At 41.3% G+C, this 25,661-nt stretch overlaps 1 long non-coding RNA gene across 1 annotated transcript in view; it reads left to right on the top strand.

Annotated features, from left to right (window-relative positions):
• LOC138258742 (uncharacterized) overlaps window positions 1-24,544 on the top strand; it is a 34,310-nt gene extending 9,766 nt beyond the window's left edge. The window contains exons 2-3 of the long non-coding RNA XR_011198540.1: window positions 17,117-17,330; window positions 24,434-24,544. This is a non-coding gene — a long non-coding RNA (uncharacterized lncRNA). The remainder of the gene's footprint in view (window positions 1-17,116; window positions 17,331-24,433) is intronic.
• Window positions 24,545-25,661: the final 1,117 nt, after the last annotated feature.

Below are 25,661 nucleotides of genomic sequence, written 5' to 3'. Positions count from 1 at the left end.
TGTGCCCTAAGGTAACTATAACTTGTGCCCCCACCATGCACAGTTTATTATTATTATTTTTTTTTGTCAAGAATTTACTGCAAATATTACATTGATGTTGTCAAAGATGTCATGAGTGCCATAATTTGTGGGGTAAGTAGCAGTGCATGGCGAGGGCACGAGTTATAGTTATCTTAAGGTATGAGTTCTAGTTACTTGAGGTAACTTTAACTATAACTTGTGAATTTCTATGGTTTCATATATCTAAAATGTGAGCCTAACTATAACGTCCCTATAACCGTTGTTTTTGTTTTTTAAAGTGATTTTTCTATGGTGTTGTTTTTATTTATTTTTTTAATTTAGTTTCCTAACTATAATATCCCTGTAGCCATTGGTGTTTTTTTTTTTTTTTTTTTTTTAAACATAAAACAATTTTCATTACTTTACTTTAATCCGGCTGCGGCCACCCCCCTAAAAGCATGCAACCTTGCACCATGCATGGCCTACACCTGTGCGCAGCGGTGGTTGCCCTCAAGACCTGGCCTGCAGGCAGACCCTGTGTCCATTCCTACCCCCCCCCCGCCCCCCCCAACTACCCAAGCCCATCCCTTTGGTAATGCACAACAGGAGTAGGCCGCAGCCACTCTGGGTGTGAGAGGGTGTATATGGGAGTGAGTGTATGTCTGGGTGTGAGAGTGCCTACAACAGTGTTTTAGTGGGTGTGTCATTGTGTGCGTGGGTCTGTGAATGGGTGCATGAAGGTGTCAGTGGGTCTGTGAGTAGGTGTGTAACTGAGTGAATCTGTGAGTGGGTGCGTAAGTGTCTGAGTACGTGTTAATGTATGATATACTTAGGATGAGATTTCTGTGCAATTTAAAATAAAAATGTATCCGTCATTTAAAATTTTTAAAATAATGTGTACTTTAAGAAAGAAAAAAAAAGAGGGAAGTGAGTCCGGCTGGACTCAAACCATGAGTGCTCAGTGTGGCTTTTTTTTTTTTTTAAAGCCTTCTATCACATGGTAGCCCTCAACGGCATCCCCACGGTTCCTACTTTTTAATTTTTGTAAACTGCATTTTATCACTATCTGGCACAAAGAGGTAAGCCTCAGAGCTTACCTCATGGTCCCATTGCTTTAGCAAGCAAGGAGCTGCTTTTAATGGCAGCTCCCTGCTCGCTGAAGCATTTCATCTCTGTTTCCTGCTTGCAAGCAGGGGATAGAGATGAAAGCTTCAGTTTTTAACAGCGGGACATGTTTGACAGGTCCCGCTGTCAAAAACCAAAGTGTTTGCTGTGGCTTGGCTGTAGCTGCAAAGCTGTACCCTGGTGGTGGGCACCCTGGGACATTGCAGGAGCTGGCCCTGAAGGTCCCCAGGGCCATCAGTGGCTCTACGAGGGGGACCCCCTTCAACAAGATATAGCCATGGGAAGGTGGTGATCCCTGGGGCTAAAGGGGGTCCTAAACAGACCCCTTCACTATGTTTTATTTTTGTATCTATGCCTTGGGGAGGTAGTGATCCCTGGGGCAGTGGGTGGGGGGGGCACATGCCCCCTGCATGAAATACTAATGAAGCTCTGGGGAGGTTGTGGTCCCCGGGGAAGGGTGAGGAGCCAGGGAGGTGGTGGTCCATGGAGCAGCTTGGGCTGCCGGATGGTCCCCCTGCTTCTTAAATAATTGAAGACTCGGGGAGGTGGCAGTCCCTGGGGCTGAGGGGGAGGCTGACGGGCCTCCCACACCACTTAAAATAATTTCACCCTGCGAAGGTGGTGATCCCCGGGGTGAGGGGGGCTGTGTGGCACCCCTGCACATAATTTCCATTTCGCCCTGGGGATGTGTTGGGCCCCCCGGCACGTGGCCCACCTGAGGGCCTAATAAACATGAAGCACAGAGCGCAGGAGCCAACGCTTTGTGTGCGTGTCTTTTTTTTTTATTTTATTTTATTTTTTTTAATTTCAGTGGATCCATGGATCTGCTGTGTATCCAGCTGAAAATATATATATATAAAAAAAATGCTGAGACTCTGCTACGGAGTCCAGGATGGCTGCCAACTCTCCCTGGTTGAAGTGTTGACAGCCAATCAGATTTCTGCATTAGATCGGGAGGGGTCATGAATCCTTCGCATCCCTATATATACAAATTTGTTTCCCCCATAATTTCTCAAAAAATACAGAAAGCATTTACACCAAATCAAAAATGGATTTCCAAATTTAGTGTAATTTGATACAGTAGTTTCGGCACTATCTCTGTTCAAAATCCCAGTGGAAAAATTAATGGGAAAAACGTGTTTGGGACCCCTCCTTTTTCTTGCAACCCCCCTCCCCCCCCCCCCCCCCGAAAGGTCACTCCAAAACTTTCCAGACAGCAGCTGATGTGACATGCTATTTATTTGAAAGATTTTGTGAAGATTCGTCAAGCAGCACCAATGATACAGACAAGTAAAGAAAAAGTGCTTTTTATATATAAACTAGATTGGGAACTGCCAGTAGGTAAAGTGTGTGTGTGTGTGTGTGTGTGTGTGTGTGTGTATATATATATATATTCAAAAATATAACATTTTTTAAATACATTTCATTTTAAATACTAACGGCAAAATACTATGAAAATTAACAAACCTATATATAAAGAAAAATATGGAATCTAAGTTACATTTTATAATGAACATCTACAAATAGTTTTATTTGATACTAGACACTAATTATAGAAATATTATACACATTTTAAAAATATGAATGTTCAAACAATACAATAAAATAAATTAGTGTGTGTGTATATATAATACATATAAACAATTAACATATTGTTATATGAAAAACATATTTATATAAATGTTTAAGAATACAAAAAATTAAACATTATTAAAAATAATATAAATCCACTCCAACGAACATTAAGAAAACAGTAGGCATGCTGTTAATACAGCTATATGATCACCCAAGCATACCATGCTAAAACTCCATAAATAAGCTATTCTAAACGTTTTACATAAAAAATGTACAATGACATTCTTTCCAAATTGGAGTGTTTTAACATAAATCATGAAACTCTTTTGAGGCTAACCTTTATCTCACTTTACCCACTTACCACACACTCCACAATCGTATGACACAATCAGGTACCCCAAATATGCGTTTCCACTACCCAGTCAATGATCAGATACAATCCATATGCCAGACAGGTATATGGGCTATATGTCACATAGTGATGGAGTAGCTATCCTAGCAAACAGAATCTCTGGAAATGTGTTTTTTATTGTGAGGGTACCCCTTTCCAAATTTCAAGGAGTAGCCGGCCCACCAGTAACTATTCAGTTTCATTGCTAAAGTCAAGTGGACTGTAAATTGTTAAAAGGCATGTACCCCATTGGCCCAGCTGTAGGAAAGATAACTTCTGCAGCCAGGACCACCCTTGTCTCTGATATTACCAGGTCTTAAAAATATATATGCTATTAAAACAGTGTTTACAGTACTAAAGCATGACATGCATTGTGACAAGGCTGATGTTAATCCTTCTGTCACTCTGATTGTTGTTGCCCTGATTGACCTCCCAGCTTCCCTATGCCAAAGGTTCATAATGCGTGGCCTCCCAAATAAAGTATTTTGGGCCAACATTTAAATTTAGTGATTGTGCAGCAATCACTAATCTTAGTTTGTGATGTGCTTGCTAAAAAAACACAAATTAATATTTACTATATATATATTTATATATATATATATATATATATAGAGAGAGAGAGAGATTCACACACATTTAATATTTTATATTAGTTTGTAATATAGAAAATGGGCAGTCAGGCACCATGTTTTTCACATTTCTTTGGTAAGTATAGAGCTCTAATTTATGTTTTAGACGCAAAATAAAAATGTGGTTTTGCATTAGCTTGTGTGAAAGTTATAAATTGCCACATTGTGTCATTTAAACTTTTAGGGTCAGAGCATGAAGTCACACTGTTAGACTTGCCACTCTCGTGCAGGGTCATTCCTAGATCCTCTGCCTTAACCCAGACTGTTTTCTGTACCTGTTTTTGTTGCCTTTTAGGACTCTGTGCACTTTACCACTGTTAACCAATACTAAAGTGCTGTGTTTTTCTTTAAACATGGTAAAATTAGCTTACACCCTATTAGCACATTTAATTTACTTTTAAGTCCCTAGTAAAGTGGTACTACACGTACCCAGGGCTTGTAAATTAAATGCTACATATGGGCTTGCAGCACTTATTGTGCAATCCACTTAAATTGCCCTTGAGAACATGTTGTAATTTTAGCCAGTGTGTGCATTTTGAATTGCCATTTTGACCTGTCAAAGTTTATTTCATGCTTAGGAGGTCTGCACAAAAAGAAAAACAATACAAATAAAAAACACATAATAAATAGGTCAGTGAAACAAATTAAGTTGCCACCTAAAATTTAAACCAATAAAGAAAACAAATCAAAAGATCATATTAAAAGGTCTAGTAGAAATTTTAAAAAGGATTAAAAAAAGTTAAAAACAAAACATTTTGTTGGGGGGTTATATAATAATTGGAGAGCCTCTTCTGTTTATCGTATGCAGAATTTAAAAAAGAGAAGTCTCAACATCTTTTGCGAAATTAGCACAAAAGCCGGACAAATAAATAGGACATGTTTTAAATCCTGAATTAAATTTTTGCATAAATCACAAACACTTGAAGTAACATTTAGAATTTAACAAGAGCATTTCCTATCCTAATAAATTACAAAAACTCCTAACCCCAAGCGGCAGATTCCATGCTAGATATGGTTGCGTTCTTTTTATAATGGCAGATTTGATTAAGACCTCATATCTCTTTTTATTTCGCTACAGGAATCTGAATCCAGACAATAGCTTACATTTCTAGAAACATGCTTTAGGCAGGCTTTTATTTGTGTTGTAACAAAGAAAATATCATACTTTGGTCTAACTCTAGTTTTTCTTGAGCATACTTAAAATTTCTAAAGAACTTCTTTCTTCAAATAAAAAATCTCCTTGTATGTAAAGTGCCTTAGTCAGAAATGTTGCTTCATATCAAACAAGAAGCCCATCTTATCATAGCCGTAGTGGTTGCTAAGGTGTTACATGAGGCCAGACGTCTTAGAATTTGACCTTCGGTTTTATCCAGAAAACCCCAGTCTTGCGCATCTATTTGCTCCAATGCATACAGTATGGTGGAAGGGATTACTGCATTATAGACTGCACCTAAACCATTAGCTTGAGACAAAGCTTTACCCACATTGTTTGTTATGATTATAATCTCTAAGAGAGCTGGACATGATTTTTCCCTAGAAAACGATATGATTTAACCCGCTCTAGTTTTAGAGAGCCCAAATACCACGAGAAATTAATGTTTACACACTTTTTGCCCTGAAAGTATAATATTTGTTTTTTCGAAGAGTTAATCTTCAAATAGTGAAGGTCTGCTTAGTGCTGAAGAGCCGCCAAGCAGCTATTTAAGCCTTTCAGTGTAAGATCGAAGATTACAATCTCGTCTGCATAAAGCAGACCGTTTAGAGAGTGACCTCCACTATTTGGTGAAAAATCTGAGCCCTATCATTTAAAAAAAAAAAAAAAAACTGGGACGACTGTGTGTATATAAGAAAGGATGAGCAGGTAAACAACTTTGCTTCAAACTGTTTTTTTTTTTTTTTTTTTTTTTTTTTGTGGGGAATTCCATAGAAAGGCCCCAATCACCTCCCATCAGAGCTTTAATGCTGCAAAGTTGCAGGGATGCTAAGCTTAGATAGCTTCTCCCACAGTGTTGAATAAATAACCGTATCAAAGACTTTGTAGAAGTCTATAAAAGAGGCATAAACTAAGGAATCCCTGATCGTCACATTTGTCATTTGTAAGCTGCAGAGTGGCAATATTATCTAATGTGCCATGGTTTTTCCTAAAACTGGTTTGTTCCAATGGGATGGTCATACTCTCTACCCAAGATGATCTAATGGTCTTTTGGTAAAGACCTTACCGACTGTGTCCAACAGGACGATTTGCCGGTAATTAGCTGGTGAGTTTCTGTCCCCTTTTTTATGTAGTGGGGTGATGACACTTCAAACCCTCAAGGCAGGGACTGTACCTTTTAAGATAACAATATTCAAACACAAGCTGGAGAGCCATTACCCAGAGAGAGGCCTCTTGTTTAATAACTGAGATTGGGACCTCATCAGGGCCCATTGCACTCGAGGATTGCACTGCTCCGATTGAGTGCTCAATCTCATCCATTGAAGGGGGGGGGGCCACAACTGGAGTTACCATTTTACAATTGGCCAATGTATCTTCAGAGTGAAATTTAACTTCTGAATTCTCTGCATATAATGAGAGGATTAAACTTCTCCAAACATTGTTGGGGATACAACCTTGCTTTAGTGCCACTGCAGTTGGCAAATATTGCCCAACATTTCAAGGCATTTTTCATACAGGCCACTTCTCTCAAGCTGACCCACCTACGCTTGGTGTTCTGCTTTCTAAGAGCCACCTACTTCTCTTTAATAGGTAAATAAGCCTACCTCTTTCCTTTGAGAAATAAATAAACTGATATTGTGTCAGTCTATTGATTTCGGTATTTGGGGAAGCAATGGGGGGATATAATACTTTATAAGAAGACTTAGGTTATATTGAACTGTTATCTTTTACAACCTGTTTAATAAAATCAGAAAAGTAATTGAGGAAATCCATATTCCAGAGATCTAAATAAAAAAAAAAAAAAGAACCCACTCAAGTAACCTTTTTTGAATTGGTGATTTTAGAAGCGGGCAGGTGTTCTAACTTAATTCTTATTACATTTGGCATGGGATTTATCAAATTTCCATGACCGTACAGGGGACAGGATTAATTCTACAGAAAAGACAATCTGTGGTCACTGATCGAAGAATCTAAAACCATCAAATCTGTAACAAATTGAGCTGTAGAGTAGGAAGCAATAATATAATTAATAATGGAGGTTCTCTGAGTAAATTGGGATTAGAATCCTGATTAAATCTGCCATTTAAAATCATGTATCCATTCTTTCTTAGATGGCCTAGGTTTGAAAGCACCCTTTTATCTGTTCTCAAATTCAATGAAAAAAGTATTCATAGGATGTTAAATGCAGCTTCTTTCTCTGTGGTTAGCTACTTTACAATTTAAGTCTCTGACTAGCAAAACTTTATATTCCCTCTCCTTATTCACAATCTGAAGGAGAATACATTAAGAAGCATGGCATTATATCTTTTATCTGGGGGAATGTAAGCATTCACCACTCACAGAGGAACTCACATACCACCATCAGTATATAAGACAATCTTCAAGACCTGAAAACAAATATAAGGGTATTTAAATATATTATATTCCCAATTGAACTAATTGCTCAGCAAGATAGCTATTCCACCCTTTCCATACCCTTCCCTTTAAGGGTGAGCATTACAGCTTAAGACAAAGTAGCCATCACATAGAAAGTCTGAGGTACGGCAGGTTTCCTGGATGCAGATCATTTCTGCTTTTAAGCTGTTGAAAATTGTCATTTTCTCTGGAGAATTAATTACCTGGCTGCATTCCAGGAAGACACTTTTATATTATTGCTAATGATTGGACTTTGAATCATGACCTAATGTTTGGGTGCCATTTAGTGCACCAGCTAACCAGTTCTATTTATTATATTGATTCTCTGCTGGGGTGGTAGAGAAAGTAGGAACACTGGCCCCAAGATGCCTTACTCTCCCTCCATTCACCACAGAGAAACTCAAGCTTTTTAAATCATTAGTAGTTAGCTCACAAAAGTGACAATCGGACAATGCAGGATTTGGGGTAACACAGTGCCAGTTAGAGGTTACATTCTCCCCAGAATTGGGTATTACTTCAATACCTCTGCACTGGAGCAGATCACTATTTTGGGCAATCAAGTTTGCACAATTGTTTTATAAAACTGAACCCTTGTCTTTAACACCCCGGAAGAGTGGGATAAGTACACTAGAGAGATCACTACTTTGTATCATCTTCAGATTTTCATTATCTGCTGAACGGGAAAATAAAAAGGAATGGTTCATGATAAAGTCACAGTCCAATAGTGCAACAAAGCTTAGCCTAAAGGTGTCCGAAGGAACATAAAAAGGTTACATAAGACTTGGAAGAATACTTCCACACAATTACAAGGGGTTTAAAGTTACCTTTGGTGTAGCAACAAAAGTCAGCTCTGGGATTCAGTTCCAAAGATGCCTTGTCTAAAGTAACTTGCTTTACTATGGGTGATTCAGCTTCTCCATTGATTTGTGGATTTACGATACAATAAACCATCTTTGTAGTGGGGGCACCGTAGTCTCCTACAGTTTGCAAGCAGAGTTTCCTTGCATTTTTCTTTGATATTCTGTTTACTCTTTTTCCTCAAACTCCTTTTTTTTTTTTTTTTTTACATTGGCTTTTCCTTTAGGCAGAGCAGAACTGAAGAAATAGCTGAGCTTGTTGTAGCCTAGTTATGGGGTCTAAAGATAGGGAAGGTCTCCAGCCCAGGACATGAGGCTTTCACCAATGATTTAGAAACAGCAGGGATAGGAGAGCCCGTGTCAGATTTATTTGAATGACTAGACCGAACTGTCTGTGCTCATCGGTTTCTTACTGAGGGCTGCTTCAGAAGTGACTTGAAGTTTACTGGCTTGTTTTGCCCGATCAAAGGTTTGAGGCCATGTTCTCAGGGGCCCCAGCAGGTAAGCTAAGATCCAAAAGGCCCAGCTTTTTACAGGCCTCATTTGTAGCTGTATGAAAAGAAACTCCTTGGGGAAACATCCCAGCAGCACTTTCAAAACTACCAATAGAACGTCTTGTATGTGGTTCAAGTTAGTCAATGACTTTTCTAACCAAGCTAAAACCAATGACCGGATTCTTTCCATACACTTGAGAGATTCAGAGATTAGCACCTATTGACCAGAATGTACTCCGGATAAGCTCCCAGGTATTTCTAAGTCAGGTGTTCCAGAAGTCCCTAATACTAATGATGACTGATCTGATGGTTTACTACTGAAAGCTTTAAGCTGGATATCTTCAAGGGGCCAACTTGTGTGTTACAAGTCATAGGTGTAGGATTTCTCAAGTTGATATCTGTAGGGCGCTGGCTCTCTTTATAGTGCACTAAAATGAAGTACACTGTGCAGAGTCCAGTGGATCCCCAAAGGCTTACAGAGGAAGAAATAGATAGGTCTAGTGCTCTATTTGTGGTAATGTGGGTGAGCAGTTAAGTCTATGAAGGAGTCCTGTTAAGCATTTGTTGTACTCACAGAGGGCAGTCAATGAGAAACAGTCAAATAATAAATCTAAGACCAATTTAGAATAATAAGTTGCTTTTATTTGTTTTAAACAAAAGAACTTCATTACAATGAAGCAGTTTAATAAAAAAAATAATAACTTTTCAGTTTCAAAAATCGACTGCAATTTTAAGAATGAAGTTTTGCAGGTAAGTACGAATCCAGTCTTCGGGGTTTTAAGGGAACACCAGGCAAGGTTCAAATTGGTGCACCACTGCGGCACAGGTGCTGCCGGGCGCAGAGGTGAAATTCGGAGTCGGGTGTCCAATGTTAACCAATGGAGACTGGGGGTGAATGAAGATGCACTTCTCGAGGTAAGTAAAAGCGGTTTCAGAGAATGGTCTCCTGGGGTTGAGGTAAGCACCCATGGGGCCACAAGGCAGCACCAATCCTTATACCCTCAGTGCCATGGAGCGTACTATATTTAAAAAGTTGGACATGTACTTTTTAAGTTTTGAATGTCCTGGTAGTGAAGATCTCTTTAATTTGTTTTTTCTCTCTTGGGGATCCCTCCCATTTGCAAATAGGTTAATTCCAACTTTGAGCTGGCAGTAAATAGCAAATGTTTTGTGAGCACGTTTTGCTTGCAAAACATTCATACATAAGACTTCAGTTCAGTTTTAGGAAGGGATACTCTCAACACACCCTTTCCAAATACTGAATTGTAAAACCCAAATTACGTTTTGGTAACTAGTTGCCAAATCACTATTTGGGCTTTGTACACCAGATAAAACATTTCTGCTGTTGCAAATGGCCAGAGTTTGTAAATCGGGCCATTTCTGTAAGCAAAAATCCTTCATACATCTAGTCCCAAATGGTTATTAATTTATTATTATTATTATTATTTTTGTTTTTGAAGCATATGAATAAGGAATGCTACTGCAAAGTTCTAGAGAAGCAACCATAGTCACAATTACAAAACCTGGCCAGGATCCACCAGAAGTTGCATCTTATAACTGCTGTTGATGCTTAATTTGTATAATAAGGCACTAGCAAAGTGTCTTGTCAACAAATGACCCCTATGATGACAGCACTGGTATAGCTTGAACAGGCAAACTTTATTCTGTCTAGGAGTATAGCCATGAAAATTAGCAGCCTCTTCTAAATCATAGGAAAATGCCCAAAAGGGCATGCTGCTCCATTTATGGTGTCAATAGATATGAAAAGATTTTGATATCCTGCAATGGGATTGCTTGTTTATCACACTAAAGGTAATGGGTTTTGGGAAATCAGTGTTAAGATGGATAAAGATATAGTCAGCACCTGGGCAGGTGAAGATGGGATGAAACATGCTGGAGGCATAGGCCACAAAGCAAGGCACGAGACAGGATATTGTCCACTGCTATTATTTGCCCTGACCATGGAGCTTCTGGCAGCACACTTTAGAGAGCTAGGGGAGCTTAAGGATAGGCAAGCAAATGTATGTAATATTGTTTTACATTGACAGCATATTGCTATACTTCCAAGACAACCTGTGATACATACGTCAGTTATACAAAAATTAAAGGTGCTTGAAAAGAAATCTGTCTCGTCAGTGAATTGTGCCAAATCTTGCACATTCCCTGTCTATCACACTAAGGGCCATATGTACGAATACTTTTTCCCATAGACCTAGAATGGGTAAAAACCTTTGCTACATCTGGCCCCAAGATAGCAAATAAAAATGCTTCATGTGACAGGTCTTCCATGGGTGTGTCATAGATTTCTGATTCTCGTTATTAGATTGGTCAGCCGGTGGATGTTCTTCCCGCAAATGTTTTGGCTTCACCCTCCTGTTTTTCTGAAGTAATGTTTGCTGGCTTTAGAATTCTGTGCACTGCTAACCAGTGCTAAAATGCTTGTGCTCATTCCCTAACATATGGTAAAATTGGCTTATCCCTGATTGGGACATCCAATTTACCCATAAAATCCTAGTAAAGTGGTATACCATGTAACCTGGGCCAATAAATGAAATGCTATTAGTTGGCCTGCTGCACTTATTGTGTCACCCATTTATGTAGCCACTTAAATTGTGTTCCACGCTTGACATTGCAGCCTATAAGTAGCTTAAGACTGCCAATTTGACTTGGGAATATAACCCTCTTGCTAAACCTAAGACACTCTCTTTTTATTATATATGCCACCCCTAAGATAGGCTCTAGCCAGCCAATAGGCAGAGCGCACTGCCATTAAAACCATTGACATGTACTTTTAAGTTTAACATGTCCTGGTAGTGAAAAATTCCTAAACTTTGTTTTTCACTACTATGAGGCCTACCTCTCCCATAGGATAATTTTGGATTGCCGTGTCACAATTCAAAAGTGCTAACTTTTGAGTAGCAACAAGTGGAAAATTAATGTTTGGTATATGAGAAATTGTAACCCTCTTTAATGGCAAAGTCGGTATTTAAATTAAAATTTTAGAAAATTGGCAATTTTTTTCTGCCCTATTTATGCCTGCAGCCTGTTACTGGGTGTAGTTGGCAGCTGGACTTTGTATAATCCTACCATACAGCCACAAAATAGAGGGATTGGATGTGCCTGGATGGGCCATCACTGGTCGGGCCCACTCTTCAGTTCACTTTGCTTCCTGCTACTGTGGCCTGCTCTCCTGCACCTGGAGGAACTGTTCTGCTGCCTGAAGCCGGCTTTGAATTCTGAGGCCTGTCCTGCTGCTTGAGCCCTATTCCACCTCTTGAAACCAGGACTACCAGGATGATGCTTAGGGGTATTTGGCTGGCCTCCTGATAGGAGCCTCCGGGACAAAGAAGGCTCCATCTTGAACCAGCACCTGGATCCAGCCTAGGTGAGTCCTGATCATCCAAGTGGTGCTGATCCAGTCCTGGATCTTTGGAAGTGGTGCTAAAGGTGCTCACATAGTAAAAATCCAAAACTTGGGACTTAAAACATTTTTGGGTAAAAATATCTCTGAGAACTTAGAGGAGACTGGAACCTACTTGTTAGTTGATCAGGCCAAAATGCATTGCCGGTCGGCCTGACTTTATGGTAGCTCACTCTATGTTCTTCACAGTAGCAAATCCTTTTAAGAGGCTCATTGACAAAGTGGTATTCGACCTCGTGGAACCCTCATTGGCTGCAGCTTGCAGCCTTGTCTCACTAGAGATTTTTGACATCCAAGAAAGAGGCTGAGAACAAACCTAGAAATCTTCAGACAACTTCACCCAGCAGCTCCCCGATGACAACACCTCTTCCTCTGACCCCGCCTGTAGCCTTGTTTCACTGAATTTTACCTTCTCTGATATTTTTCCAGTAAGTTTCATCTAAATTCAAAAGTAAATGCAGACCAGACCCAAACACTCCTTGTATTAGACCCTGGCTAAATTGTTGTGGGCCATATCTTTCGAATTCACCCCGGTCTTGCACAACTAGATGCCTGCGGTTGGCACTTTGATCTTGTAGGCCCTAGTTTTCACCTTAAATTTTATAAATTCATACCTCCGGTCTTCCTATTGGATTTTCATTGTTTTGCTGTCAAATACGTAATTCCATATATTCTATTTTTCTAAATTTGTGTGGGATTTTTCTTGTCTTGTGGTTTCACTTTATTACTGTTTTTGTGCTGCATAAATACATTACACATTTCCTCGAAGGTAAGCCTAACTGCTTTTGTGCCAAGCTACCAGAGGATTAAGCTCATGTTAATTTAGTGACTTTAGTGGTTCTCCCTAACAGGGATTGTGGCTGCTGCTTGAGCAGGGTTTACACCCCACTCAACCAAATGAATGGTAGCTTCAGTGTGCAAAACAAACTTGGTGTAAAATATCATGGAATAATAATTCTATTCACAATTCAACAGTTAGAGGTGCATTCATTTAGCGCTGATTTGTTTCCCTCACTGTGCAGTAATAGAGCATCATAACTGGACTCTATTGCAATGGTTTGGCACCAGTCAAACCAAACAAATAAAAAGAGACCAAAATCAACTGAGGCTGTTAATGGACAAGAGGATGATGTGGGCCCAAACCACTGAGCCCACTGCAATACAATATGCCATATTAGAAGAATTCTTCCTCTTGTGGCTGAAAGGTTGAGTGCTTTGATGGGGATATAAACAACATCATACGTCCACAGTACACAGTGTACACTGTAATCATTAACTTGGCTCAGGCAAGCCATAATCTTTTAAGTTTTCATCCTAATGTGTTTGCGCAGGGAGCAGTGAGTGATGATGGGTGATTGAAACTGATGATGTCCATTATACACAATAATAGTTATCCAATTTTCACTGTTCAGTTTTGAAAATATAGTGAAAAGCCACAAAATATGGTAGTGTAGCTGGTGTAATTTTACTCTTTCTCATTTAGTGAGTACTTTTCTTTTACCCTAGAATGCTTTGTCTAGCGAATAGATCCAGTTATTTTATATAATGGATAAAAGGGGGCAGATGAACTTACATTCAATGTAAGGCAGTGAAGCAACCAAAGTTGCCTTACTGTGTTGTATATTAAGGGAGCAAGCAGAATAGTGCCATATCTTCTCACCCTGCACTGGTGAACTTTAAGCAGCCGTGCGCTATGGACACACCTGTGTGTGTGTGTGTGTGTGCGCCTAGCATGGTTGTGTATTGAAAGGGTACCATTTCAGTACCAACTATGCTTAGACATAGTTTTAAACCTTTCAACATTTATATGTGGGCTGTAATTTCAAGTACACATTTAAACTTTTTTCCAATGTTATCTGCCTTGAGGAAGGGTAAATATTTGGAGCACAGCCATGCCTTCATTTTTCATTTTTTTACTAGACAGGGCTTCACTTTAAAATCCATGGGTGGTTGCATGGAAATGCCAAAGTACCTTTCAAAGTGTGGGCATGTCCAGCCTTCTATTTCTTTTGATAATTTATTTATAAGGTGACACATACAGGGTAATCTTCAATTACCCTTAGAGGTTGACGCAAATCTTTGGACTTGGATAGGAGTGTGCTAACGCCCCCTAACAAACAACATTGACAATATTAAATTAGTAAACATCACTTCGAATTTTGGAGTCAGTAATTTATACGCACCATGACCTATGTGGCCACACCAGTTCAGTAAAGTTCAAACATTTATTGCCCTTTAGATTTAACAATACTAAGATCATGCAAATCACATGCAAGACCAAATAATATAAGTACAGCAACCATACAAGCTGACCACACTTTCTAAAGAATCTTAGCCTAGACAGCATACTTATCATTAAACATTCAAGTGCCACCATGCAGAATAACAACAATAAAAGAGGAATGTTTGAAACAGAATGCATTTAGTTATCACAGATGAAATGTTTACAATCCATTTATATGCAACAGTTGAATTTACAATTTGGCATCCTTAACTATTACTCTAATTCGATAAGCATGTTTGGGCTCCATGCAAAAAGAAAAGAAGACAAAAATTAATTTGGAAAACATCTGACTATGGCGCTAGTTAAAAATAGAGATTGGGTTACCTAAAGAGAGAAAAAATAAAAATTAGCAAGAAAGACAAATGCATATTTGGTTATATCTCTCTGAAATGGATCAGCAAGCAGTGATGTCTTCATCAGTGGAGCATTGTCTGGTCTTCTTCATTGGGCAATGACCTAATAGGTAACAGTTCAGTAATGTTTGGCCTTAATGCATCTGAACTGACAGAATCATAGACAAAGAGCTAAGACATCTCAACAGCACTGAAGTTAAATGGAATCTCCCTTACATCACCCAAAACGTTGCTATATTGAAGTCCTACAAAGCAACTAGCTAGAATGCCATTAGTCAGACTCTAGAGTGGTTTAGGTCAGAACCAATTAAAGTTATTCCATGTTTCAGAAATATCTTCTTCATTTTCTCCATTCACGATTGGCTCATCTTCTCTCACTGCAGTCACCAGTTTCCACAGTAGAATACAATTATTGCAGGTTATATATGAACACTGAAGACTATTGTTCCTGTGTGCACACTATCGCAACCCAGGAAAACAGACAAATGTTAAAACATAAGAACATACCTTTTCCACAATGCACGAGCTACACTGGATATTGAAAATGTATTTCACTAAACATTTTAAATATTATGTGAGGTAAGCAATATGAACAGTGAACTTATTCCACGTTTGCCTTCCTTTGAAAGTTACAACCGGCTAGATGCAAGATTTTTTTTAACCTTAAGCAGTCAAAAAGTAGAACCAACTTTTTTTTTATGAGGCTCATCACAGCCCAACACCTGATTGCACAAAGTAAGATAAGATTTTGATATCTTCTAGATTTCTTCCTTCTCGTCTACTCCGTACCACAATTACACCCTGATTCTATGGGCCTTTCAACATTAGTGAAATCATTAACTTTGTTGCCTTTAGGATTCAGTTACCACTGAAAAGGAAGGTTCATCCTGTATTACATTCCATCCAATTAAAACCCTGTCAAGCTGATTCTTTTCAGGGTCCATTTCCTATACGTTCTCTTGTTCTGGTGAACGATGAACCTAAATTTGAAGTACAAGAAATTTGTGAGACTCCTAAAGGCAGTTTCCAGTTCTTAATTCATTGGACGGGATATCCATCTTGTGAGGATGCTTCCTCTGCCCATGCCACAGTACTTTTATGCATTACTTCAGAGAGTTTCCAGACAAACTCGAGCTTTGAAAAGAGGGCACATTGTTGCTCTCCTGACTGCCTGAGATTACTTCACGTTTACTTCTCAAGCCTTACTTGGGCGGTAAGGATGCATTCTCCGCAGAGGGAGCCTGTGGACCACAACATCATAAACTGCTAGCCTGCCCGCATAATCTTGGTGCATGTCATTCCCCATTTTTTTTTTTGGGGGGGGGTGGAATCAGTGCATGGACTCCAGCAGCATCAGTTAGTCAGTGGCACCACAGCTATTAGGAGTGGCCAAAACCTCAAGCATACCAAGTCAGTTGAGGTCAGACCGTCCAGAACTGAAGGCAGTGTGAAGCACTCAACCAGGTGTCAGCTGAGTGATAGTGGACTTTTGTGTGCCGTCACTCATTCTTCTACAAATTAAGCACTGGTTAATGTACAAACTGAAGCTTGCAGCTTGTCCACACATCATTGTTTACAGAGAGGCAGAATGTCAGTAAAAAAGGATCATCTCAATTTGGCCCCCCTCTGTTATTCTGTGCAAGCCACTCACCTGAATTCCAGGTGTTCCGATGGGGTGATGACAATTCCCCAATCCCGGTGAGGACTAACGTGACCACGATTAAGAGTACATTGTCCTCTCGCTAGCCCTCAATGGGAAGGGAAAGGGGTTTGGGAAAAGAAAAAGAGCAAATACTAGCTTCTGCTTCGGGAACTGCAAAATCAAACTGGTGGACCCTGGAGTGGTGACGTGTGGGGCGTAAGGACTTATGATTTCTCAAAGTACTGGGTTCTTGGGATTTTTTTTTTAGGGTCTGAGCTGCAGAAGAATTACTTTGTTAATACATTGAACTTGCATAAACTATTGTGGATTTGTACATTGGATAATGTCACATACATTTCTAGAAGGCTGAATAAGTCTCTTCGTCTTTTTACAATACTTTCACTGAAACAATTTCCAAACTCAAAATCAACTCTACTAAAGTGCGCCCTTGTGTTCCAGTGTAATCCCTTGCAGTATTAGTTTTCATAAACCTGCTCTATTTCTGATCTAATTCTCAGGGGAGCGATAGTTACAGGAAATAAGTCTTTCCTTAATGTCTGTGTAGCGGTATCTTGGATTCTCACCCAAACAAAAAAATCACACCAGTTCTTGTTATAGATTATTTAAGAGCCAGAGCTCTGTGTTTCTTGCATTGAATTTAATGCAGCACACATTTACCGATCAATCTTTGTTTACCTTGAAATGAAATTGCTTGCTTAAACTTGAGAAAAACTTGAACTGTTTTTTTCACCTTTTATTACTTTCTCTCTTTTCCAGAAAAAATGGTACCACGGCAGAAGAAAGAAGAGGAGAGCCGTATCGCCACAGGAAGCTTACCAGAGGGCAAGGATCTCCGCTACTCGACTGGAGGTTGTCCGGAGGATGAGAAATGCTGGAACTCGACTAGAAGTTGGTCGTTGAATAAGGAACACTGGAACTTGACTGGTTCGGCAGGCTGGAGGATGAGAAACTTGACTTGCACTGGAGACAGGTGAGCGGAGTAATAGGTACGAAGCCAAAAAAAGCCTCAGACCAACAAGCATTCTTAAATGATCAAATGTGCACATTTGCCTTTTGGCAGTTGACTGCTTGTTAAGGAAATTAGCAATTATCCTCCTGATCGTGGCACATGTTCAATACAGATCACATTATAAAGAGCACATGTTTTGGCAGTTACAGTTGGAGCAGGTGGAGAGGCAGCTGGTTGCTTGTTAAGGAAATGAGCAATTATCCTCCTGATGGTGGCACATGTTCAATACAGATCCCATTGTGAAGAGCACATGTTTTGGCATTTACAGTTGGCATGAGTTTAGCAGATGGGGCACAATGTGCACAATCAACAAGCATTTGTTATAATAAATGATTAATTTAACAAACATTGGTTATTGCAAACTTGATATTCAAGGATGTAATGAATATACCCAAATAAGTCTGAATGTTGCAAGCAGCAGCACCTTAGTGTAATTGAGCTCTTGAACCTGCTAGTGTACCCACAACATGTGTACAGGGTACAGTAAGAAATCCGTGAGCCTCCGCTCCCTCCGGGCTGGAGGGCTTATATCCTTGCCTGATTCCTCGCCTGCAAGGCCGCCAGAATCCTCACCTCCCTGACGCCAAGCCGAGGTCCGAACTCCTGGCTCTGGAACCCACTATGAGATTCCAAACCCCCTCTTTGATCTAGCTGGGATAACATGGGGACACTTCCTTGTTCCTTTTTGGACCTTCTTTGGAGAAACATTGATTGGGAAAGCAATCATAAAGATGCACATCCAGGTAAATATATACTGGAGAAAGTTTTTATCTCATTTTTTGACTGAGACTTGCTAGCTTTCTATTCCTTATGCTCATGGCAGATGGTATATACCCATCTGTGAGAGACCGTGGTCTAACCAAGTCCCTATCATTAAACCTACTGGCCTCTACACTTGGAGACCAAACCCTCAGCAACTGTGCAAACTGTTACCACCTTCACCACTCAGGAAATAATTGGTTAGCCAAGCTATGTACCTAGGGTTTCCTCCGGATGAGGAGCTTCATAGCCATTAGAGGGTAAGGATTAAATCACCTCTGGGTAGCGTGCCCTTCTCGGCTCTCCCTGTTTTTGGGCTGCCCTCCTCCTGGGGCCATCATCCTCCCCTGAACACACGACGGTGGGGCCGGAGGTCTGTTTTTGTTGATTACCCCCACCCCCTCCCGACCGCCTCACGTGGATCCCATATAATTTGCAGGGAGCGAGCCTTCTGCCGCTCAACATTGCTAGAGGACACCCTCCCACACGGAATGGTCCGTGTCCCCATGCTACTCGCCCCCCAAGTCAGCCCGTCTTCCCCCTCCCCCCTCTAACTGAACTCTCCCCGACCTCTTGCCATTGCGTGATTCCTCCTAAGGGATGGCTGACTCTTGTGCCACTGCTCCCCCCCCCCCCCCCGCCACCCTGACTGAAACTTTCTGGCATTTCTACCCCCCCCCTCCCACCGGAGTCCACCATTTTGTTTTGGCCCCCTCTGCTAGCGACCATTTTAATCTCAAAGCGAGTATTGACACTTTTTAGCAGGATTTTTCAATTATTCTCCTACCTACAACCAACTCAATCAGTAGGACCACCCAATCATTTTATGAGCAGCAACACCAAGGTAGGACTAACATAACCAGGAGCGCACCCCCCCCCCCCCCCCCCCAGATTCCCAGCCCTGGCACCCAACCTGCCCCACCTTCAACCCCCACCCAAAACCTCACTAATCCACGATGTTGATCCCTACAGGACTAGCAGTCTCACCCATTTCCTCCTTCCTAAAACCCCACGGGCCCAACTTTCTCCATATCTCCCCCCCAACAACCTTTCCTCCACTGCACTTAACTTTAAGCGCAAACTAATCAGGCAACACCCAGAGCTGCTTATTGCCGACACCTACTGCAATGCCCATAAAGCCCCAAAAAGGACAGATCTTATCTTCACCAAACGCCCAGCTAGATGGAACACTCCTCACCAGCCACCTCTTCTCCTTTAAAACTACCAACATCCCATATGGCTGCAAGCTCTCAATCTCCAGCTTGTCCACGTTCCAGGGAAATGTCATCCTCTCCATTTTCAGAAACTAAAACATCATGATTCAAGCTAACAACACTAACCTCCGAGCTTTCGAATCCATATTCCCTTTTTTAAAGTCCGCCTTCTCACAACCTCAACCCCCAACACACGAGCCCCGCCCAAGATACTCAGCCCCATAGAACTTCACTCTACCCCCACGACCAACCCCCCCAACACTACCCCCAGCTCCGCCACCGTTCCTACAGACACCATCCACAACCTGAGCGACTCACCCACCCCATCAACCCATCTCCCCCTGACCAAGCCTCCAACTTCGTAAACCCTACAACCTTCAATCACAACATCCTTAAAGGCTCTCCAGCCCACACCACCCACATCCGCTCTCACAATACCACCCCACTCCCCGAAACTCTCCAAGATTCCCCCAACACATTACCCCCTCCCAACCTCCCTCTCCTACCTCCCACAAACAGACTAGATTCTACGAGACACTCCTGTTCTGCCCACTTCCTATGTCACCTCTAATGCACCCCCAATACCAATCCCAAACACTGTACTACTGTCTCCTCCCACATACTACCCAGGGATCTAAAGAACCATCAGAAACAGTCGCATCAGACCCCTCACAATAAGAGCCACATCACCCGCACCCCCCCCTCCAACTCCACTCCAACTTCTAAAATTTACGAACGGCTCTCCAACCTTGAATCCCAACTCAAACTCGTCATACAGGGCATCAACATGAGAGCGAGAAGCCTCAACCCTCTCACAACGAAGCAATCAAACTCGCTCAATCCTACAACTCGCTCTTAGCCATCCCGAACCCCCCATCCAACATCCACGTCATCACAGGCCTAGGTCGACATCTCATACCTCCTTCCTCACCCAGACACCCAGCTCACCTCGTCAATATCCCCCTGATCCCTCCCATTCCTGACCCAAAGATCTACCAGCATACAAACTGTATGTTCATTAACTGCAGATCGGTAGTCAAACATGCTGTGGATCTAGCTGATGCCATCCTTAATCAGAACATTGACATTGCCTTTGTCACAGAAACCTGACTGACTGAACCGATCCTGGACATCCTCGTCCCTCCCGGTTTCTCAATTATCAGCAAAGATAGAAAAGACCGCCTTGGGGCAGGCATTGCCATCATTCACAAAAATGATATTGAAATAGAGAACTCATTCTACTACAACTCTTGTGAACACCTTAATGCCTCCATCAGGATGAGTGATAATTCCAAGGTGACCTTCTACCTTCTTCACCACCCCCCCAGGTAACGCGCTACCTTTCGTTGATCACCTAGCTGACCTAATAACTGCACTGCTCCCTCTCATGCCACAACTCCATCATCTTGGGTGACCTCAACCTCCGATGGAATGACGAGAACAATGCTCTCATCCAATCCTTAAATGACCTTCTACACAGCAAAGACTTTGCCCAGCACTGCAAGGGCCAAACCCACATCAAAGGAGCTACACTAGATACGATTATAGCTCATAAAGACTCACTCACGATTGACAATATTCTTCCTGTCGACTGGTCAGACCATCACATCATTCTATTCCATTTTAGCTATACTCCCCAACACACTACCCAATCTCAAAAGACACTTAAATGGAAAAGAAACATTGACAAAATCCCTTTAACTACTCTTGAAGAAAAAAAATCAGCTCCCTACTACCGACCCCTTCGACCAACCTCTCAACTACGGAGTTAACCACCCAGTACAACTCAACTATTACTAGCATACTTGATCAATTAGCCCCTATGAAACTGAAAAGAGTGAGAAACACACCATCCAGAGCCTGATTCAACAATGATCTCAATTTAGAAAGAAGAAAACTGAGAGCAGCCAAAAGACTCTGGAGATCCGACTACCCACCTTGAACAACTCAGAAGGGAGCGGAGAAGCTACAAAAAAATACATAACCAATGAAAAAAACACCTTCTGCCACAATGCTCTAGACAGAGCCAAAAACTGCCCTAAGGAGATCTTCAACATCAAACAACAACTACGAAATCTCCCCCTAGCCCCCCTACCTGCAACCAGAGACACTTGTGCCAATTTCGCTAACTTCTTCAACGATAAAATCACCGAGATTGAGCTTTCCCTAGTACCGGATACTCCACCAAACAGAGAGTCCCCCCGCCTACCACTAACAAGAATATCCATTGCCCATCCCCCTCTGACAACCTGTCCCTTAGAACTGAAGTCTATCTCCCTAACCACATTCAACTGTCTACCCCCGCTAGCTGGGTAACCTTCAACACTCTCCTGGCATCCGACATCTCCAAACTAGTATTCCCCTCCAAAACATCCTCTCACGTTGCTGACCCTCTCCCTTCCTCCCTGGCAAAAAAACTCCACCAGTCCCTCACCCGATCTGGACCAAGATAATCAACAGCTCCCTACAAACTGGCGTGATTCCTGACTGCCTCAAACTAGGCCAAATCATGCCGATTCTTAAGAAACCAGGAGCCGACCCTAACATCCTCCATAACTACAGACCAGTCTCCAACCTACCCTACCTTGCTAAAACTCTCGAGAAATGTGTTCTCCACCAACTAACCCAACACATTGATAACAACCTTCTTAACCCTCTACAATCAGGCTTCCGAAAAGGCTGTAGTACAGAAAAAGCCTTTCTCAACATAGTAGATGACCTCTGCAACTCCCTTGATGCTGACCAATGCTGCCTTCTGATTCTCCTAGCCCTAACAGCGGCCTTTGACACAGTCGACCACAAGCTCATTCTGGACTCTCTCCAAAAGAAAGTCGGCATAAAAGGCACAGTCCTCCGCTGGTTCTCTTCCTTCCTATAAAACCAAACGCAACAATTAAAAATACATAACACGACCTCGCCCACCTCAATAATCACCAGAGGAGACCCCTAAGGATCTGTCTGTCTCCCACACTCTAACATCTACATGGACCCTCTTACCACCATTCTCACTCAAGCCAACATCCCCTTCCATCTCTATGCTGACGACACTCAACTTTACATTGAAATATCCTCTTTAGAAGACATCCACCACCTGAACAACACCCTCAAAGAAGCTCACTGTTTGCTATCCCACAACCATCTCAAACTCAACCAGGATAAGACTGAAATACTCCTCCTTTCGAAATCGAACCAGCTCCCCAGATGCAAGAATGGCTGAAATCCATAAACGCTCTCAAAAGTAATCTCACCTCTACGAGCACGGTCAAGTCACTGGGAATCACTCTGGACTCCAACCTGACTATGCAGGACCACATCAAGAAGAATGCCAGCAATGCTTTCCACGGCCTTAAACTGCTGAACAAAATCAAATCTTTCATTCCCCAAGATGATCTTAAACAGGCCACACAAGCACTGGTACTCTCGAGACTAGACTATGGGATCTCCATCCTTACTGGCATGTCCAAATCCGAACTTGCCCCCATGAGGTCCACTCTTCATGCAGCTGCCAAACTGGTGACTGGAATTAAAAAATATGACCACATCTCCCCTGCCCTGAATAGTCTAAAATGGCTCCAAATTGAAGCCCGCTGCTCGTTCCGAACTGCCTGCCTAACACACAAAGCCCCTCACACTGGGAAACCAGAATACCTCGCCAATAAACTCTTGAAAGCAGGTCAAACAAGATCACTAAAACTCAAACACCTTCCTCCTCATCCTGCCCAAAACCCAGAAGCAAAAAACTCTGACATATTCCTTCTCAAGCAATGCCCCGAGAATCTGGAACTCCATACCTATTCACATCAGATCTAACCCTTCACATCAGATCTTCAAGAAGCTACTAAAATAATTTCTCCTCAACCAACCTCCACTCCAAAAAGAATCTCTCACCCCCACCCCACCATTGCTGTATTTTTATCTTCTTGACCATGTGAAACCCATTGTATAACTGTTCTCTTTGAATTTATGCATTTATTATCTATACTGTTGTAAAGCGCTCTGATACCCTTGGGCTCTTGCCAGCGCTATAGAAAACTATATAAATAAAAATAAATGCTTCTTCAAACGTTCATCAAATTCATATAACCTTAAATATGAGGTGTTTTTATATGAAGGCATATTTAGTGAAGCACATAAAACAGTATTGCAATGGACATTTATATGTTAATGGAGGACATTACTGACTAACTGCGCACCCTAAGCTGATTCAATCAATTTCCTAAGGGTGTCAAGTAATTTGTACATTTTTGATGCAAGGATGTACCAAAAGCACAACTGTAATGAGCAACAGCCACTCGCAGTTTGGTTGTTCATGCATGCCCACTCTAGTTTTTTTTTTTTTTTACAGGGTTGGTGGTGAATTGTTCAATGGGGCACATTTTAGGCATTTGCAAAACAAACGTTATATGAATTTCTCAAAGTTCTGTGAAAAAGACATCGTAATTAAAACCTCACCTAGGCCTAGGAAGTGCCACGTTCCTGGGCCACCTCCGTCAAAAAGCACAGTCATCAAAAGGTGGTAAGAAGGCCCCAGTATTTGTCTTCAGCATTGGTCTGACCGGGTGGTTTCTTGATTCATCCCTCGTCTGGTGAATGAAGTTGGGGGTAGCTATGAGCTCTCCCAGTGATAGCAAAAAAATGAGAGGGATCAGCACTCCCTCTACTTTCAATGGTGGGTCGCGCAAAGCAGAGGCAACTAGGGCCATATTACCCAAGGGCAGGGGCACAACTAGACCTAAACGTTGGGGTTGGGATCTATTATCAATCAATGGAGGTGGGGCTAACACTTCATATCTGTCCTTAGAGCAATACTCTAAATTGGAGTGGTAAATTGTGCCTACTGGTCAAACTGGATACAATTGTAACAGACAAGTTATAATGCATTTGACAATGCTTATAGGCTACTGACAGATCTTTAAAAAGAAGAATGAGTGATTTGACAATTAAAAAGAACCCGAAAGCAGCTACTACAGATTTCAATATAAATAACTTTAGAACCAGTTTTAGCAAATCTGTTTCAATACGCTGACCGTTTTCAAATTCATTTTGTGAAATGACAGTGAGTTTGTGACATATTTTTAATTCCATCTTTAGAAATAAGCTCCTGCCTTCCTGTTGGTCAAAGGTACATTTCCGGTCTGCTCATCAAGATGTTGCTTCTTTGAGAGCGTACACAGGTACATGTCTCAGAATATCGAGCGTAAGGGGTTAATGCCCGTGATGTCCGGATGTGAGACTGGTAAGTCACAGGTTTGATTCCTAATGCATCTTTCTTTCCTTTTGGGATTCCCAAAGTGAGTACAAATATGTTGGCAATATTACCACCTGTAAATTCCTCTGGTCTGATTCACAAAGGTAAGCTTTCACCTTCGTGTAAATTTACTACTTTTAGGTATTCCTAAACTACATGTATAGTTTTAAGACTCAACATTTCCTATACTAATGTGTGCAAAGTTCTTTGCCCCAACTGCAAGCATCTCCAGCTGTGGAGACCCATTTTTTTGGGGAGGCTTCACAAAGCTGAGTTACGGCTCAGTTTAACCAGAAGTAATGCACCAGACACCTGAGCTATTCCTTTGGTGACAATGCTCCATCACCAAAGGGCAAGAGACACAAACCATCATTTCTTCTGAATTTCTTCTAAAATTGCTACTGGGCATACATTTACTGTCTGTCTGAAACACCCACTAAATGTATTGAAATAATATACATGCAAGCTATGAGTTGAGTTGTTACTTACTCAGTGCAATAAACACAAGGCATTTTTGTGTTGAACTTACAACAATTGCCGTTTACTGGTTACTGAACGTTTGCATTTATGTCTCAGCATATTCATGTTCGATTTCTGCACTTTTTCAGGTAAAATCTGTCAAGAGACAGTCACAGAATGTGGTAATTGCTTCACGCTCAAAATTGTGATCTGTGTGCAAACATCCATTAGAGCCTGAATCCGAAATTACACAACTTTGAATTGGGGACTTAAGTAAAGTATGTAAGTTTATGAAAAGCAGAGATAGACTATGTCAATGGAGATTTGCCTAGCTCTGTATTGGCATTAGTATGGCTTCGCAGTGCAGTAGGGTTCAAGTATGTTGATTTTGTATTCTAGTTGTACTTATACAATGCTTTCTGCTCCTAATAAGGCACCAAAGTGCATTTGTGAAATAGTGCCACTCCACTCCATAGAGTGCTATAGATGGAACAGTGAATGTTTGTCATGTGACCTACGTGGGAAGTTTTTTTTTTTATGTCATGCCCACAACCAGAGCTGTATTTCGTTGCTATGCCAATGCAGAAATTTGATCAGGTAGTGAGTGGAAGT

Source organism: Pleurodeles waltl, chromosome 9 (assembly GCF_031143425.1).
Source record: "Pleurodeles waltl isolate 20211129_DDA chromosome 9, aPleWal1.hap1.20221129, whole genome shotgun sequence".
Lineage (NCBI taxonomy): Eukaryota > Metazoa > Chordata > Amphibia > Caudata > Salamandridae > Pleurodeles > Pleurodeles waltl.
This window is presented reverse-complemented; position numbering and strand designations above follow the sequence as displayed.